The sequence below is a fragment of the Salmo salar genome, unplaced genomic scaffold (assembly GCF_905237065.1).
Source record: "Salmo salar unplaced genomic scaffold, Ssal_v3.1, whole genome shotgun sequence".
Lineage (NCBI taxonomy): Eukaryota > Metazoa > Chordata > Actinopteri > Salmoniformes > Salmonidae > Salmo > Salmo salar.
In genome coordinates, this window is record NW_025547462.1 from 2,995 (window position 1) to 20,891 (window position 17,897).

Sequence of the window (17,897 nt, forward strand, 5' to 3'; positions counted from 1 at the left end):
TGAAGTTCGAACAATTAATTTTTTTCTCTATATCATGGGCATGTGTAAGTGCCTTCCGTTACACATTTTTTTTACTGCTTCTATCAGTTCGTATAGGTGAAAAGGATTTCACAGTACCCCAGTGGCCTAAGACACTGGCCTCCTAAGCCATGGATTGTGGGTCTTACTCTTTTCTGGAGTGGTTGAAAGCAGAGTGGCGCAGCGGAAGCGTGCTGGGCCCATAACCCAGAGGTCAATGGATCGAAACCATCCTCTGCTAAACAGCTTATTTTTAGCAATGAAGTTCGAACAATTAATTTTTTCTCTATATCATGGGCATGTGTAAGTGCCTTCCGTTACAAATTTTTTTACTGCTTCTATCAGTTCGTATAGGTGAAAACGATTTCACAGTACCCCAGTGGCCTAAGACACTGGCCTCATAAGCCATGGATTGTGGGTCTTACTCTTTTCTGCAGTGGTTGAAAGCAGAGTGGCGCAGCGGAAGCGTGCTGGGCCCATAACCCAGAGGTCGATGGATCGAAACCATCCTCTGCTAAACAGCTTATTTTTAGCAATGAAGTGCGAACAATTAATTTTTTCTCTATATCATGGGCATGTGTAAGTGCCTTCCGTTACACCTTTTTTTTACTGCTTCTATCAGTTCGTATAGGTGAAAAAGGATTTCGCAGTACACCAGTGGCCTGAGACACTGGCCTCCTAAGCCATGGATTGTGATTCCTACTCTTTTCTGCATAGTCTAAAAGCAGAGTGGCGCAGCGGTAGCGTGCTGGGCCCATAACCCAGAGGTCGATGGATCGAAACCATCCTCTGCTAAACAGTTTATTTTTAGCAATGAAGTGCGAACAATACATTTTTTTCTCTATATCATGGGCATGTGTAAGTGCCTTCCGTTACACATTTTTTTACTGCTTCTATCAGTTCGTATAGGTGAAAAGGATTTCACAGTACCCCAGTGGCCTAAGACACTGGCCTCCTAAGCCATGGATTGTGGGTCTTACTCTTTTCTGGAGTGGCTGAAAGCAGAGTGGCGCAGCGGAAGCGTGCTGGGCCCATAACCCAGAGGTCGATGGATCGAAACCATCCTCTGCTAAACAGTTTATTTTTAGCAATGAAGTGCGAACAATAATAATTTTTCTCTATATCATGGGCATGTGTAAGTGCCTTCCGTTACACCTTATTTTTACTGCTTCTATCAGTTCGTATAGGTGAAAAGGATTTCACAGTACCCCAGTGGCCTAAGACACTGGCCTCCTAAGCCATGGATTGTGGGTCTTACTCTTTTCTGCAGTGGTTGAAAGCAGAGTGGCGCAGCGGAAGCGTGCTGGGCCCATAACCCAGAGGTCGATGGATCGAAACCATCCTCTGCTAAACAGCTTATTTTTAGCAATGAAGTGCGAACAATTAATTTTTTTCTCTATATCATGGGCATGTGTAAGTGCCTTCCGTTACACATTTTTTTACTGCTTCTATCAGTTCGTATAGGTGAAAAGGATTTCACAGTACCCCAGTGGCCTAAGACACTGGCCTCCTAAGCCATGGATTGTGGGTCTTACTCTTTTCTGGAGTGGTTGAAAGCAGAGTGGCGCAGCGGAAGCGTGCTGGGCCCATAACCCAGAGGTCGATGGATCGAAACCATCCTCTGCTAAACAGCTTATTTTTAGCAATGAAGTGCGAACAATTAATTTTTTTCTCTATATCATGGGCATGTGTAAGTGCCTTCCGTTACACATTTTTTTACTGCTTCTATCAGTTCGTATAGGTGAAAAGGATTTCACAGTACCCCAGTGGCCTAAGACACTGGCCTCCTAAGCCATGGATTGTGGGTCTTACTCTTTTCTGGAGTGTTTGAAAGCAGAGTGGCGCAGCGGAAGCGTGCTGGGCCCATAACCCAGAGGTCGATGGATCGAAACCATCCTCTGCTAAACAGTTTATTTTTAGCAATGAAGTGCGAACAATAATTTTTTTCTCTATGTCATGGGCATGTGTAAGTGCCTTCCGTTACACATTTTTTTACTGCTTCTATCAGTTCGTATAGGTGAAAAGGATTTCACAGTACCCCAGTGGCCTAAGACACTGGCCTCCTAAGCCATGGATTGTGGGTCTTACTCTTTTCTGGAGTGGTTGAAAGCAAAGTGGCGCAGCGGAAGCGTGCTGGGCCCATAACCCAGAGGTCGATGGATCGAAGCCATCCTCTGCTAAACAGCTTATTTTTAGCAATGAAGTGCGAACAATTAATTTTTTCTCTATATCATGGGCATGTGTAAGTGCCTTCCGTTACACATTTTTTTACTGCTTCTATCAGTTCGTATAGGTGAAAAGGATTTCACAGTACCCCAGTGGCCTAAGACACTGGCCTCCTAAGCCATGGATTGTGGGTCTTACTCTTTTCTGGAGTGGTTGAAAGCAGAGTGGCGCAGCGGAAAGCGTGCTGGGCCCATAACCCAGAGGTCGATGGATCGAAACCATCCTCTTCTAAACAGATTATTTTTAGCAATGAAGTGCGAACAATTAATTTTTTCTCTATATCATGGGCATGTGTAAGTGCCTTCCGTTACACCTTTTTTTACTGCTTCTATCAGTTCGGTATAGGTGAAAAGGATTTCGCAGTACACCAGTGGCCTGAGACACTGGCCTCCTAAGCCATGGATTGTGGTTCCTACTCTTTTCTGCATAGTCTAAAAGCAGAGTGGCGCAGCGGAAGCGTGCTGGGCCCGTAACCCAGAGGTCGATGGATCGAAACCATCCTCTGCTAAACAGCTTATTTTTAGCAATGAAGTGCGAACAATAAATTTTTTTCTCTATATCATGGGCATGTGTAAGTGCCTTCCGTTACACATTTTTTTACTGCTTCTATCAGTTCGTATAGGTGAAAAGGATTTCACAGTACACCAGTGGCCTAAGACACTGGCCTCCTAAGCCATGGATTGTGATTCCTACTCTTTTCTGCATAGTCTAAAAGCAGAGTGGCGCAGCGAAAGCGTGCTGGGCCCATAACCCAGAGGTCGATGGATCGAAACCATCCTCTGCTAAACTGTTTATTTTTAGCAATGAAGTGCGAACAATTAATTTTTTTCTCTATATCATGGGCATGTGTAAGTGCCTTCCGTTACACATTTTTTTACTGCTTCTATCAGTTCGTATAGGTGAAAAGGATTTCACAGTACCCCAGTGGCCAGAGACACTGGCCTCCTAAGCCATGGATTGTGATTCCTACTCTTTTCACGGAGTGGTTGAAAGCAGAGTGGCACAGCGGAAGCGTGCTGGGCCCAGAGGTCGATGGATCAAAACCATCCTCTGCTAAACAGTTTGTTTTTAGCATTGAAGTGCGAAGAAAAAAATCTGCTATATCATGGGCATTTGTCAGTGCCTTCTGTTACACATTTTTTTACTGCTTCAATGAGTTCGTACTGGTCGTAAAATGAACTCACAGTGCCCCAGTGGCCTAATGGATAAGGCACTGGCCTCCTAAGCCAGTGATTGTGGGTTCAAGTCCCATCTGGGGTGTTTGAAAGCAGAGTGGCGCAGCGGAAGCGTGCTGGGCCCATAACCCAGAGGTCGATGGATTGAAACCATCCTCTGCTAAACAGTTTATTTTTAGCAATGAAGTGCGAACAATAATTTTTTTCTCTATATCATGGGTATGTGTAAGTGCCTTCCGTTACACATTTTTTTTTACTGCTTCTATCAGTTCGTATAGGTGAAAAGGATTTCGCAGTACACCAGTGGCCTGAGACACTGGCCTCCTAAGCCATGGATTGTGATTCCTACTCTTTTCTGCATAGTCTAAAAGCAGAGTGGCGCAGCGGAAGCGTGCTGGGCCCATAACCCAGAGGTCGATGGATCGAAACCATCCTCTGCTAAACAGTTTATTTTTAGCAATGAAGTGCGAACAATAAATTTTTCTCTATATCATGGGCATGTGTAAGTGCCTTCCGTTACACATTTTTTTACTGCTTCTATCAGTTCGTATAGGTGAAAAAGGATTTCACAGTACCCCAGTGGCCTAAGACACTGGCCTCCTAAGCCATGGATTGTGGGTCTTACTCTTTTCTGGAGTGGTTGAAAGCAGAGTGGCGCAGCGGAAGCGTGCTGGGCCCATAACCCAGAGGTCGATGGATCGAAACCATCCTCTGCTAAACAGCTTATTTTTAGCAATGAAGTTTGAACAATTAATTTTTTCTCTATATCATGGGCATGTGTAAGTGCCTTCCGTTACACATTTTTTTACTGCTTCTATCAGTTCGTATAGGTGAAAAGGATTTCACAGTACCCCAGTGGCCTAAGACACTGGCCTCCTAAGCCATGGATTGTGGGTCTTACTCTTTTCTGGAGTGGTTGAAAGCAGAGTGGCGCAGCGGAGCGTGCTGGGCCCATAACCCAGAGGTCGATGGATCGAAACCATCCTCTGCTAAACAGTTTATTTTTAGCAATGAAGTGCGAACAATAATTTTTTCTCTATATCATGGGCATGTGTAAGTGCCTTCCGTTACACATTTTTTTTACTGCTTCTATCAGTTCGTATAGGTGAAAACGATTTCACAGTACCCCAGTGGCCTAAGACACTGGCATCCTAAGCCATGGATTGTGGGTCTTACTCTTTTCTGGAGTGGTTGAAAGCAGAGTGGCGCAGCGGAGCGTGCTGGGCCCATAACCCAGAGGTCGATGGATCGAAACCATCCTCTGCTAAACAGCTTATTTTTAGCAATGAAGTGCGAACAATTAATTTTTTCTCTATATCATGGGCATGTGTAAGTGCCTTCCGTTACACCTTTTTTTTACTGCTTCTATCAGTTCGTATAGGTGAAAAGGATTTCGCAGTACACCAGTGGCCTGAGACACTGGCCTCCTAAGCCATGGATTGTGATTCCTACTCTTTTCTGCATAGTCTAAAAGCAGAGTGGCGCAGCGAGCGTGCTGGGCCCATAACCCAGAGGTCGATGGATCGAAACCATCCTCTGCTAAACAGTTTATTTTTAGCAATGAAGTGCGAACAATACATTTTTTTCTCTATATCATGGGCATGTGTAAGTGCCTTCCGTTACACATTTTTTTTACTGCTTCTATCAGTTCGTATAGGTGAAAAGGATTTCACAGTACCCCAGTGGCCTATGACACTGGCCTCCTAAGCCATGGATTGTGGGTCTTACTCTTTTCTGGAGTGGTCGAAAGCAGAGTGGCGCAGCGGAAGCGTGCTGGGCCCATAACCCAGAGGTCGATGGATCGAAACCATCCTCTGCTAAACAGCTTATTTTTAGCAATGAAGTGCGAACAATAAAAAATTTTCTCTATATCATGGGCATGTGTAAGTGCCTTCCGTTACACATTTTTTTTACTGCTTCTATCAGTTCGTATAGGTCAAAAGGATTTCACAGTACCCCAGTGGCCTAAGACACTGGCCTCCTAAGCCATGGATTGTGGGTCTTACTCTTTTCTGGAGTGGTTGAAAGCAGAGTGGCGCAGCGAAGCGTGCTGGGCCCATAACCCAGAGGTTGATGGATCGAAACCATCCTCTGCTAAACAGCTTATTTCTAGCAATGAAGTGCGAACACATTATATTTTTTCGCTATAGCATGGGCATGTGTCAGTGCCTTCCGTAACACATTTTTTTTACTGCTTCTATCTGTTCGTATAGGTGAAAAAGGATTTCACAGTACCCCAGTGGCCTAAGACACTGGCCTCCTAAGCCATGGATTGTGAGTCTTACTCTTTTCTAGAGTGGCTAAAAGCAGAGTGGTGCAGCGGATGCGTGCTGGGCCCATAACCCAGAGGTCGATGGATCGAAACCATCCTCTGCTAAACAGTTTATTTCTAGCAATGAAGTGCGAACACATTAATTTTTCTCGCTATAGCATGGGCATGTGTCAGTGCCTTCCGTTACACATTTTTTTTACTGCTTCTATCTGTTCGTATAGGTGAAAAGGATTTCGCAGTACACCAGTGGCCAGAGACACTGGCCTCCTAAGCCATGGATTGTGATTCCTACTCTTTTCATGGACTGGTCGAAAGCAGAGTGGCGCAGCGGAGCGTGCTGGGCCCATAACCCAGAGGTCGATGGATCGAAACCATCCTCTGCTAAACAGTTTATTTTAGCAATGAAGTGCGAACAATAAAAATTTTCTCTATATCATGGGCATGTGTAAGTGCCTTCCGTTACACATTTTTTTACTGCTTCTATCAGTTCGTATAGGTGAAAAGGATTTCACAGTACCCCAGTGGCCTAAGACACTGGCCTCCTAAACCATGGATTGTGAGTCTTACTCTTTTCTGGAGTGTCTAAAAGCAGAGTGGCGCAGCGGAAGCGTGCTGGGCACACAACCCAGAGTTCGATGGATTGAACCCATCCTCTGCTAAACAATTAATTTCTAGCAATGAAGTGTGAACAATAATTTTTTCTCACTATAGCATGGGCATGTGTCAGTGCCTTCCGTTACACATTTTTTTACTGCTTCTATCAGTTGGTATAGGTTAAAAGGATTTAGCAGTACACCATTGGCCAGAGACACTGGCCTCCTAAGCCATGGATTGTGATTCCTACTCTTTTCACAGAGTGTTTGAAAGCAGAGTGGAGCAGCGGAGGCGTGCTGGGCCCATAACCCAGAGGTCGATGGATCGAAACCATCCTCTGCTAAACAGTGTATTTTTAGCAATGAAGTTCGAACAATTAATTTTTTCTCTATATCATGGGCATGTGTAAGTGCCTTCTGTTACACATTTTTTTATTGCTTCTATCAGTTCGTATAGGTGAAAAGGATTTCGCAGTACACCAATGGCCTGAGACACTGGCCTCCTAAGCCATGGATTGTGATTCATACTCTTTTCTGCATAGTCTAAAAGCTGTGCCACTCTGCTTTCAAACACCCCAGATAGTACTTGAACCCACAATCACTGCCTTAGGATGTCAGTGCCTTATCCATTAGGCCACTGGGGAAGTGTATACCTTTACGACCAGTACAAACTCATTGAAGCAGTAAAAAAATGTGTAACAGAAGGCACTGACACATGCCCATGATATAGCAGATTTTTTTTTCTTCGCACTTCATTGCTAAAAACAAACTGTTTAGCAGAGGATGGTTTTGATCCATCGACCTCTGGGTTATGGGCCCAGCACGCTCGCTGCGCCACTCTGCTTTTAGACTATGCAGAAAAGAGTAAGAGCCACAATCCATGGCTAGGAGGCCAGTGTCTTAGGCCACTGGGGTACTGTGAAATCCTTTTGACCTATACGACCTGATAGAAGCAGTAAAAATAAGGTGTAACGGAAGGCACTTACACATGCCCATGATATAGAGAAAAAATGAGTGTTCGCACTTCATTGCTAAAAATAAACTGTTTAGCAGAGGATGGTTTCGATCCATCGACCTCTGGGTTATGGGCCCAGCACGCCTCCACTGCGCCACTCTGCTTTCAACCACTCCAGAAAAGAGTAAGACCCACAATCCATGGCTTAGGAGGCCAGTGTCATAGGCCACTGGGGTACTGTGAAATCCTTTTCACCTATACGAACTGATAGAAGCAGTAAAAAAATGTGTAACGGAATGCACTTACACATGCCCATGATATAGAGAAAAAAATTTATTGTTCGAACTTCATTGCTAAAAATAAGCTGTTTAGCAGAGGATGGTTTCGATGCATCGACCTCTGGGTTATGGGCCCAGCATGCTTCCGCTGCGCCACTCTGCTTTTAGATGATGCAGAAAAGAGTAGGAATCACAATCCATGGCTTAGGAGGCCAGTGTCTCAGGCCACTGGTGTACTGCGAAATCCTTTTCACCTATACGAACTGATAGAAGCAGTAAAAAAGGTGTAACGGAAGGCACTTACACATGCCCATGATATAGAGAAAAAATTATTGTTCGCACTTCATTGCTAAAAAGAAACTGTTTAGCAGAGGATGGTTTCGATCCATCGACCTCTGGGTTATGGGCCCAGCACGCTTTCGCTGCGCCACTCTGCTTTCAACCACTGCAGAAAAGAGTAAGACCCACAATCCATGGCTTAGGAGGCCAGTGTCTTAGGCCACTGGGGTACTGTGAAATCCTTTTCACCTATACGAACTGATAGAAGCAGTAAAAAAAATGTGTAACGGAAGGCACTGACACATGCCCATGCTATAGCGAGAAAAAAAAATGTGTTCACACATCATTGCTAGAAATAAACTGTTTAGCAGAGGATGGTTTCGATCCATCGACCTCTGGGTTATGGGCCCAGCACGCTCCGCTGCGCCACTCTGCTTTCAACCACTCCTGAAAAAAGTAAGACCCACAATCCATGGCTTAGGAGGCCAGTGTCATAGGCCACTGGGGTACTGTGAAATCCTTTTTGACCTATACGACCTGATAGAAGCAGTAAAAATAAGGTGTAACGGAAGGCACTTACACATGCCCATGATATAGAGAAAAAAATGAATTGTTCGCACTTCATTGCTAAAAATAAACTGTTTAGCAGAGGATGGTTTCGATCCATCGACCTCTGGGTTATGGGCCCAGCACGCTTCCACTGCACCACTCTGCTTTCAACCGCTCCAGAAAAGAGTAAGACCCACAATCCATGGCTTAGGAGTCCAGTGTCATAGGCCACTGGGGTACTGTGAAATCCTTTTCACCTATACGAACTGATAGAAGCAGTAAAAAAAATGTGTAACGGAATGCACTTACACATGCCCATGATATAGAGAAAAAAATTTATTGTTCGAACTTCATTGCTAAAAATAAGCTGTTTAGCAGAGGATGGTTTCGATCCATCGACCTCTGGGTTATGGGCCCAGCATGCTTCCGCTGCGCCACTCTGCTTTTAGATGATGCAGAAAAGAGTAGGAATCACAATCCATGGCTTAGGAGGCCAGTGTCTCAGGCCACTGGTGTACTGCGAAATCCTTTTCACCTATACGAACTGATAGAAGCAGTAAAAAAAAGGTGTAACGGAAGGCACTTACACATGCCCATGATATAGAGAAAAAAAATTATTGTTCGCACTTCATTGCTAAAAAGAAACTGTTTAGCAGAGGATGGTTTCGATCCATCGACCTCTGGGTTATGGGCCCAGCACGCTTCCGCTGCGCCACTCTGCTTTCAACCACTGCAGAAAAGAGTAAGACCCACAATCCATGGCTTAGGAGGCCAGTGTCTTAGGCCACTGGGGTACTGTGAAATCCTTTTCACCTATACGAACTGATAGAAGCAGTAAAAAAAATGTGTAACGGAAGGCACTGACACATGCCCATGCTATAGCGAGAAAAAAAAATGTGTTCACACATCATTGCTAGAAATAAACTGTTTAGCAGAGGATGGTTTCGATCCATCGACCTCTGGGTTATGGGCCCAGCACGCTTCCGCTGCGCCACTCTGCTTTCAACCACTCCAGAAAAGAGTAAGACCCACAATCCATGGCTTAGGAGGCCAGTGTCTTAGGCCACTGGGGTACTGTGAAATCCTTTTCACCTATACGAACTGATAGAAGCAGTAAAAAAAATGTGTAACGGAAGGCACTTACACATGCCCATGATATAGAGAAAAAAAAATATTGTTCGCACTTCATTGCTAAAAATAAACTGTTTAGCAGAGGATAGTTTCGATCCATCGACCTCTGGGTTATGGGCCCGGCACGCTTCGCTGCGCCACTCTGCTTTTAGACTATGCAGAAAAGAGTAGGAATCACAATCCATGGTTTAGGAGGCCAGTGTCTCAGGCCACTGGTGTACTGCGAAATCCTTTTCACCTATACGAACTGATAGAAGCAGTAAAAAAAATGTGTAACGGAAGGCACTTACACATGCCCATGATATAGAGAAAAAAATGAATTGTTCGCACTTCATTGCTAAAAATAAACTGTTTAGCAGAGGATGGTTTCGATCCATCGACCTCTGGGTAGTGGGCCCAGCACGCTTCCGCTGCGCCACTCTGCTTTCAACCACTCCTGAAAAAAGTAAGACCCACAATCCATGGCTTAGGAGGCCAGTGTCATAGGCCACTGGGGTACTGTGAAATCCTTTTCACCTATACGAACTGATAGAAGCAGTAAAAAAAATGTGTAACGGAATGCACTTACACATGCCCATGATATAGAGAAAAAAATTTATTGTTCGAACTTCATTGCTAAAAATAAGCTGTTTAGCAGAGGATGGTTTCGATCTATCGACCTCTGGGTTATGGGCCCAGCACGCTTCCGCTGCGCCACTCTGCTTTTAGATGATGCAGAAAAGAGTAGGAATCACAATCCATGGCTTAGGAGGCCAGTGTCTCAGGCCACTGGTGTACTGCGAAATCCTTTTCACCTATACGAACTGATAGAAGCAGTAAAAAAAGGTGTAACGGAAGGCACTTACACATGCCCATGATATAGAGAAAAGAAATTATTGTTCGCACTTCATTGCTAAAAATAAACTGTTTAGCAGAGGATGGTTTCGATCCATCGACCTCTGGGTTATGGGCCCAGCACGCTCCGCTGCGCCACTCTGCTTTCAACCACTGCAGAAAAGAGTAAGACCCACAATCCATGGCTTAGGAGGCCAGTGTCTTAGGCCACTGGGGTACTGTGAAATCCTTTTCACCTATACGAACTGATAGAAGCAGTAAAAAAATGTGTAACGGAAGGCACTGACACATGCCCATGCTATAGCGAGAAAAAAAATGTGTTCACACATCATTGCTAGAAATAAACTGTTTAGCAGAGGATGGTTTCGATCCATCGACCTCTGGGTTATGGGCGCAGCACGCTTCCGCTGCGCCACTCTGCTTTCAACCACTCCAGAAAAGAGTAAGACCCACAATCCATGGCTTAGGAGGCCAGTGTCTTAGGCCACTGGGGTACTGTGAAATCCTTTTCACCTATACGAACTGATAGAAGCAGTAAAAAAAATGTGTAACGGAAGGCACTTACACATGCCCATGATATAGAGAAAAAAAAATATTGTTCGCACTTCATTGCTAAAAATAAACTGTTTAGCAGAGGATGGTTTCGATCCATCGACCTCTGGGTTATGGGCCCAGCACGCTTCCGCTGCGCCACTCTGCTTTTAGACTATGCAGAAAAGAGTAGGAATCACAATCCATGGTTTAGGAGGCCAGTGTCTCAGGCCACTGGTGTACTGCGAAATCCTTTTCACCTATACGAACTGATAGAAGCAGTAAAAAAAAGGTGTAACGGAAGGCACTTACACATGCCCATGATATAGAGAAAAAAATGAATTGTTCGCACTTCATTGCTAAAAATAAACTGTTTAGCAGAGGATGGTTTCGATCCATCGACCTCTGGGTAGTGGGCCCAGCACGCTCCGCTGCGCCACTCTGCTCAACCACTCCTGAAAAAGTAAGACCCACAATCCATGGCTTAGGAGGCCAGTGTCATAGGCCACTGGGGTACCGTGAAATCCTTTTCACCTATACGAACTGATAGAAGCAGTAAAAAAAATGTGTAACGGAATGCACTTACACATGCCCATGATATAGAGAAAAGAAATTATTGTTCGCACTTCATTGCTAAAAATAAACTGTTTAGCAGAGGATGGTTTCGATCTATCGACCTCTGGGTTATGGGCCCAGCACGCTTCCGCTGCGCCACTCTGCTTTTAGATGATGCAGAAAAGAGTAGGAATCACAATCCATGGCTTAGGAGGCCAGTGTCTCAGGCCACTGGTGTACTGCGAAATCCTTTTCACCTATACGAACTGATAGAAGCAGTAAAAAAAAGGTGTAACGGAAGGCACTTACACATGCCCATGATATAGAGAAAAGAAATTATTGTTCGCACTTCATTGCTAAAAATAAACTGTTTAGCAGAGGATGGTTTCGATCCATCGACCTCTGGGTTATGGGCCCAGCACGCTTCCGCTGCGCCACTCTGCTTTCAACCACTGCAGAAAAGAGTAAGACCCACAATCCATGGCTTAGGAGGCCAGTGTCTTAGGCCACTGGGGTACTGTGAAATCCTTTTCACCTATACGAACTGATAGAAGCAGTAAAAAAATGTGTAACGGAAGGCACTGACACATGCCCATGCTATAGCGAGAAAAAAAAATGTGTTCACACATCATTGCTAGAAATAAACTGTTTAGCAGAGGATGGTTTCGATCCATCGACCTCTGGGTTATGGGCCCAGCACGCTTCCGCTGCGCCGCTCTGCTTTCAACCACTCCAGAAAAGAGTAAGACCCACAATCCATGGTTTAGGAGGCCAGTGTCTTAGGCCACTGGGGTACTGTGAAATCCTTTTCACCTATACGAACTGATAGAAGCAGTAAAAAAAATGTGTAACGGAAGGCACTTACACATGCCCATGATATAGAGAAAAAAAAATATTGTTCGCACTTCATTGCTAAAAATAAACTGTTTAGCAGAGGATGGTTTCGATCCATCGACCTCTGGGTTATGGGCCCAGCACGCTTACGCTGCGCCACTCTGCTTTTAGACTATGCAGAAAAGAGTAGGAATCACAATCCATGGATTAGGAGGCCAGTGTCTCAGGCCACTGGTGTACTGCGAAATCCTTTTCACCTATACGAACTGATAGAAGCAGTAAAAAAAAGGTGTAACGGAAGGCACTTACACATGCCCATGATATAGAGAAAAAAAAATATTGTTCGCACTTCATTGCTAAAAATAAACTGTTTAGCAGAGGATGGTTTCGATCCATCGACCTCTGGGTTATGGGCCCAGCACGCTTCAGCTGCGCCACTGTGCTTTCAGATGCGGCAGAAAAGAGTAGGAATCACAATCCATGGCTTAGGAGGCCAGTGTCTCAGGCCACTGGTGTACTGCGAAATCCTTTTCACCTATACGAACTGATAGAAGCAGTAAAAAAAAGGTGTAACGGAAGGCACTTACACATGCCCATGATATAGAGAAAAAATTAATTGTTCGCACTTCATTGCTAAAAATAAGCTGTTTAGCAGAGGATGGTTTCGATCCATCGACCTCTGGGTTGTGGGCCCAGCACGCTCCGCTGCGCCACTCTGCTTTCAACCACTCCAGAAAAGAGTAAGACCCACAATCCATGGCTTAGGAGGCCAGTGTCTTAGGCCACTGGGGGTACTGTGAAATCCTTTTCACCTATACGAACTCATAGAAGCAGTAAAAAAATGTGTAACGGAAGGCACTTACACATGCCCATGATATAGAGAAAAAAAAATTATTGTTCGCACTTCATTGCTAAAAATAAACTGTTTAGCAGAGGATGGTTTCGATCCATCGACCTCTGGGTTATGGGCCCAGCACGCTTCCGCTGCGCCACTCTGCTTTCAAACATCCCAGATGGGACTTGAACCCACAATCACTGGCTTAGGAGGCCAGTGCCTTATCCATTAGGCCTTCTGGCACTGTAGTTCATTTACGACCAGTACAAACTCATTGAAGCAGTAAAAAAATGTGTAACAGAAGGCACTGACAAATGCCCATGATATAGCAGATTTTTTCTTCGCACTTCAATGCTAAAAACAAACTGTTTAGCAGAGGATGGTTTCGATCCATCGACCTCTGGGCCCAGCACGCTTCCGCTGCGCCACTCTGCTTTCAACCACTCCGTGAAAAGAGTAGGAATCACAATCCATGGCTTAGGAGGCCAGTGTCTCTGGCCACTGGTGTACTGTGAAATCTTTTTCACCTATCACGAACTGATAGAAGCAGTAAAAAAAAATGTGTAACGGAAGGCACTGACACATGCCCATGCTATAGCGAGAAAAAAAATGTGTTCACACATCATTGCTAGAAATAAACTGTTTAGCAGAGGATGGTTTCGATCCATCGACCTCTGGGTTATGGGCCCAGCACGCTTCCGCTGCGCCACTCTGCTTTCAACCACTGCAGAAAAGAGTAAGACCCACAATCCATGGCTTAGGAGGCCAGTGTCTTAGGCCACTGGGGTACTGTGGAAATCCTTTTCACCTATACGAACTGATAGAAGCAGTAAAAAAAAGTTTAACGGAAGGCACTTACACATGCCCATGATATAGAGAAAAAAATTAATTGTTCGAACTTCATTGCTAAAAATAAGCTGTTTAGCAGAGGATGGTTTCGATCCATTGACCTCTGGGTTATGGGCCCAGCACGCTTCGGCTGCGCCACTCTGCTTTCAAACACTCCAGAAAAGAGTAAGACCCACAATCCATGGCTTAGGAGGCCAGTGTCTTAGGCCACTGGGGTACTGTGAAATCCTTTTCACCTATACGAACTGATAGAAGCAGTAAAAAAAATGTGTAACGGAAGGCACTTACACATGCCCATGATATAGAGAAAAAAATTAATTGTTCGAACTTCATTGCTAAAAATAAGCTCTTTAGCAGAGGATGGTTTCGATCCATCGACCTCTGGGTTATGGGCCCAGCACGCTTCCTCTGCGCCACTCTGCTTTCAACCACTCCAGAAAAGAGTAAGACCCACAATCCATGGCTTAGGAGGCCAGTGTCTTAGGCCACTGGGGTACTGTGAAATCTTTTTCACCTATACGAACTGATAGAAGCAGTAAAAAAAAATGTGTAACGGAAGGCACTTACACATGCCCATGATATAGAGAAAAAAATTATTGTTCGCACTTCATTGCTAAAATAAACTGTTTAGCAGAGGATGGTTTCGATCCATCGACCTCTGGGTTATGGGCCCAGCACGCTTCCGCTGCGCCACTCTGCTTTTCAAACACCCCAGATGGGACTTGAACCCACAATCACTGGCTTAGGAGGCCAGTGCCTTATCCATTAGGCCTTCTGGCACTGTAGTTCATTTACGACCAGTACAAACTCATTGAAGCAGTAAAAAAATGTGTAACAGAAGGCACTGACAAATGCCCATGATATAGCAGATTTTTTTCTTCGCACTTCAATGCTAAAAACAAACTGTTTAGCAGAGGATGGTTTCGATCCATCGACCTCTGGGCCCAGCACGCTTCCGCTGCGCCACTCTGCTTTCAACCACTCCGTGAAAAGAGTAGGAATCACAATCCATGGCTTAGGAGGCCAGTGTCTCTGGCCACTGGTGTACTGTGAAATCTTTTTCACCTATACGAACTGATAGAAGCAGTAAAAAAATGTGTAACGGAAGGCACTGACACATGCCCATGCTATAGTGAGAAAAAAATGTGTTCGCACATCATTGCTAGAAATAAACTGTTTAGCAGAGGATGGTTTCGATCCATCGACCTCTGGGTTATGGGCCCAGCACGCCGCTGCGCCACTCTGCTTTCAACCACTGCAGAAAAGAGTAAGACCCACAATCCATGGCTTAGGAGGCCAGTGTCTTAGGCCACTGGGGTACTGTGAAATCCTTTTCACCTATACGAACTGATAGAAGCAGTAAAAAAGTTTAACGAAGGCACTTACACATGCCCATGATATAGAGAAAAAATTAATTGTTCGAACTTCATTGCTAAAAATAAGCTGTTTAGCAGAGGATGGTTTCGATCCATTGACCTCTGGGTTATGGGCCCAGCACGCTTCGGCTGCGCCACTCTGCTTTCAAACACTCCAGAAAAGAGTAAGACCCACAATCCATGGCTTAGGAGGCCAGTGTCTTAGGCCACTGGGGTACTGTGAAATCCTTTTCACCTATACGAACTGATAGAAGCAGTAAAAAAGGTGTAACGGAAGGCACTTACACATGCCCATGATATAGAGAAAAATTAATTGTTCGGAACGTCATTGCTAAAAATAAGGCTGTTTAGCAGAGGATGGTTTCGATCCATTGACCTCTGGGTTATGGGCCCAGCACGCTTCGGCCGCGCCACTCTGCTTTCAACCACTCCAGAAAAGAGTAAGACCCACAATCCTATGGCTTAGGAGGCCAGTGTCTTAGGCCACTGGGGTACTGTGAAATCCCTTTTCACCTATACGAACTGATAGAAGCAGTAAAAAAATGTGTAACGGAAGGCACTTACACATGCCCATGATATAGAGAAAAAATGTATTGTTCGCACTTCATTGCTAAAAATAAACTGTTCAGCAGAGGATGGTTTCGATCCATCGACCTCTGGATTATGGGCCCAGCACGCTTCCGCTGCGCCACTCTGCTTTTAGACTATGCAGAAAGAGTAGGAATCACAATCCATGGCTTAGGAGGCCAGTGTCTCAGGGGCCACTGGTGTACTGCGAAATCCTTTTCACCTATACGAACTGATAGAAGCAGTAAAAAAAGGTGTAACGGAAGGCACTTAACATGCCCATGATATAGAGAAAAAATTTTATTGTTCGCACTTCATTGCTAAAATAAGCTGTTTAGCAGAGGATGGTTTCGATCCATCGACCTCTGGGTTATGGGCCCAGCACGCTCCGCTGCGCCACTCTGCTTTCAACCTCTCCAGAAAAGAGTAAGACCCACAATCCATGGCTTAGGAGGCCAGTGTCTTAGGCCACTGGGGTACTGTGAAATCCTTTTCACCTATACGAACTGATAGAAGCAGTAAAAAAATGTGCCAACGGAAGGCACTTTTACACATGCCCATGATATAGAGAAAAAAAAATATTGTTCGCGCTTCATTGCTAAAAATGTTTGCAGAGGATGGTCGATACATCAACCTCTGGGTTATGGGCCCAACACGCTTCCTCTCGCGCCACTCTGCTTTCAACCACTGCAGAAAAGAGTAAGACCCACAATCCATGGCTTAGGAGGCCAGTGTCTTAGGCCACTGGGGTACTGTGAAATCCTTTTCACCTATACGAACTGATAGAAGCAGTAAAAAAAAATGTGTAACGGAAGGCACTTACACATGCCCATGATATAGAGAAAAAATTTAGTTGTTCCGAACTTCATTGCTAAAAAATAAGCTGTTTAGCAGAGGATGATTTCGATCCATCGACCTCTGGGCCCAGCACGCTCCGCTGCGCCACTCTTCTTTGCTTTCAACCACTCCAGAAAAAAGAGTAAGACCCACAATCCATGGCTTAGGAGGCCAGTGTCTTAGGCCACTGGGGTACTGTGAAATCCTCTTCACCTACAGTACGAACTGATAGAAGCAGTAAAAAAAAGTGTAATGGAAGGCACTTACACATGCCCATGATATAGAGAAAAAATTAATTGTTCGACTTCATTGCTAAAAAATAAGCTGTTTAGCAGAGGATGGTTTCGATCCACGACCTCTGGGTTATGGGCCCAGCACGCTTCCTCTGCGCCACTCTGCTTTCAACCAATCCAGAAAAGAGTAAGACCCACAATCCATGGCTTAGGAGGCCAGTGTCTTAGGCCACTGGGGTACAGTGAAATCTTTTTCACCTATACGAACTGATAGAAGCAGTAAAAAAATGTGTAACGGAAGGCACTTACACATGCCCATGATATAGAGAAAAAAATTATTGTTCGCACTTCATTGCTAAAAATAAACTGTTTAGCAGAGGATGGTTTCGATCCATCGACCTCTGGGTTATGGGCCCAGCACGCTTCCCGCTGCGCCACTCTGCTTTCAAACACCCCAGATGGGACTTGAACCCACAATCACTGGCTTAGGGAGGCCAGTGCCTTATCCAATAGGCCACTGGGGCACTGTAGTTCATTTGACCAGTACAAACTAATATGAAACAGTAAAAAAATGTGTAACAGAAGGCACTGACAAATGCCGTATAGGAGGAGAAGTTTTTTGCTTCGCACTTGAATGCTAAAAACAAACTGTTTAGCAGAGGATGGTTTCAATCCATCGACCTCCCTGGGCCCAGCACGCTCGGCTGCGCCACTCTGCTTTCAACCACTCCGTGAAAAGAGTAGGAATCACAATCCATGGCTTAGGAGGCCAGTGTCTCTGGCCACTGGTGTACTGTGAAATCTTTTTCACCTATCAAGAAACATAGAAATAAAAAAAATGTGTAGAGCACTGACACATACCCATGCTATAGCGAGAAAAAAAAATGTGTTCACACATGCAAATTTGCTAGAAACAAACTGTTTAGCAGAGGATGGTTTCGATCCATCGACCTCTGGGTTTATGGGCCCA

The 17,897-nt window shown here is 44.8% G+C and overlaps 2 non-coding genes across 2 annotated transcripts; both read left to right on the forward strand.

The window, feature by feature from the left end:
- The first annotated feature begins 2,680 nt into the window (after positions 1–2,680).
- On the forward strand, positions 2,681–2,752 carry trnat-cgu (transfer RNA threonine (anticodon CGU)). Its single transcript has one exon. It is a non-coding gene; the product is annotated as a tRNA-Thr (tRNA).
- A 679-nt stretch (positions 2,753–3,431) lies between these two features.
- Positions 3,432–3,504, forward strand: trnar-ccu (transfer RNA arginine (anticodon CCU)). The gene has a single exon. It is a non-coding gene; the product is annotated as a tRNA-Arg (tRNA).
- Positions 3,505–17,897: the final 14,393 nt, after the last annotated feature.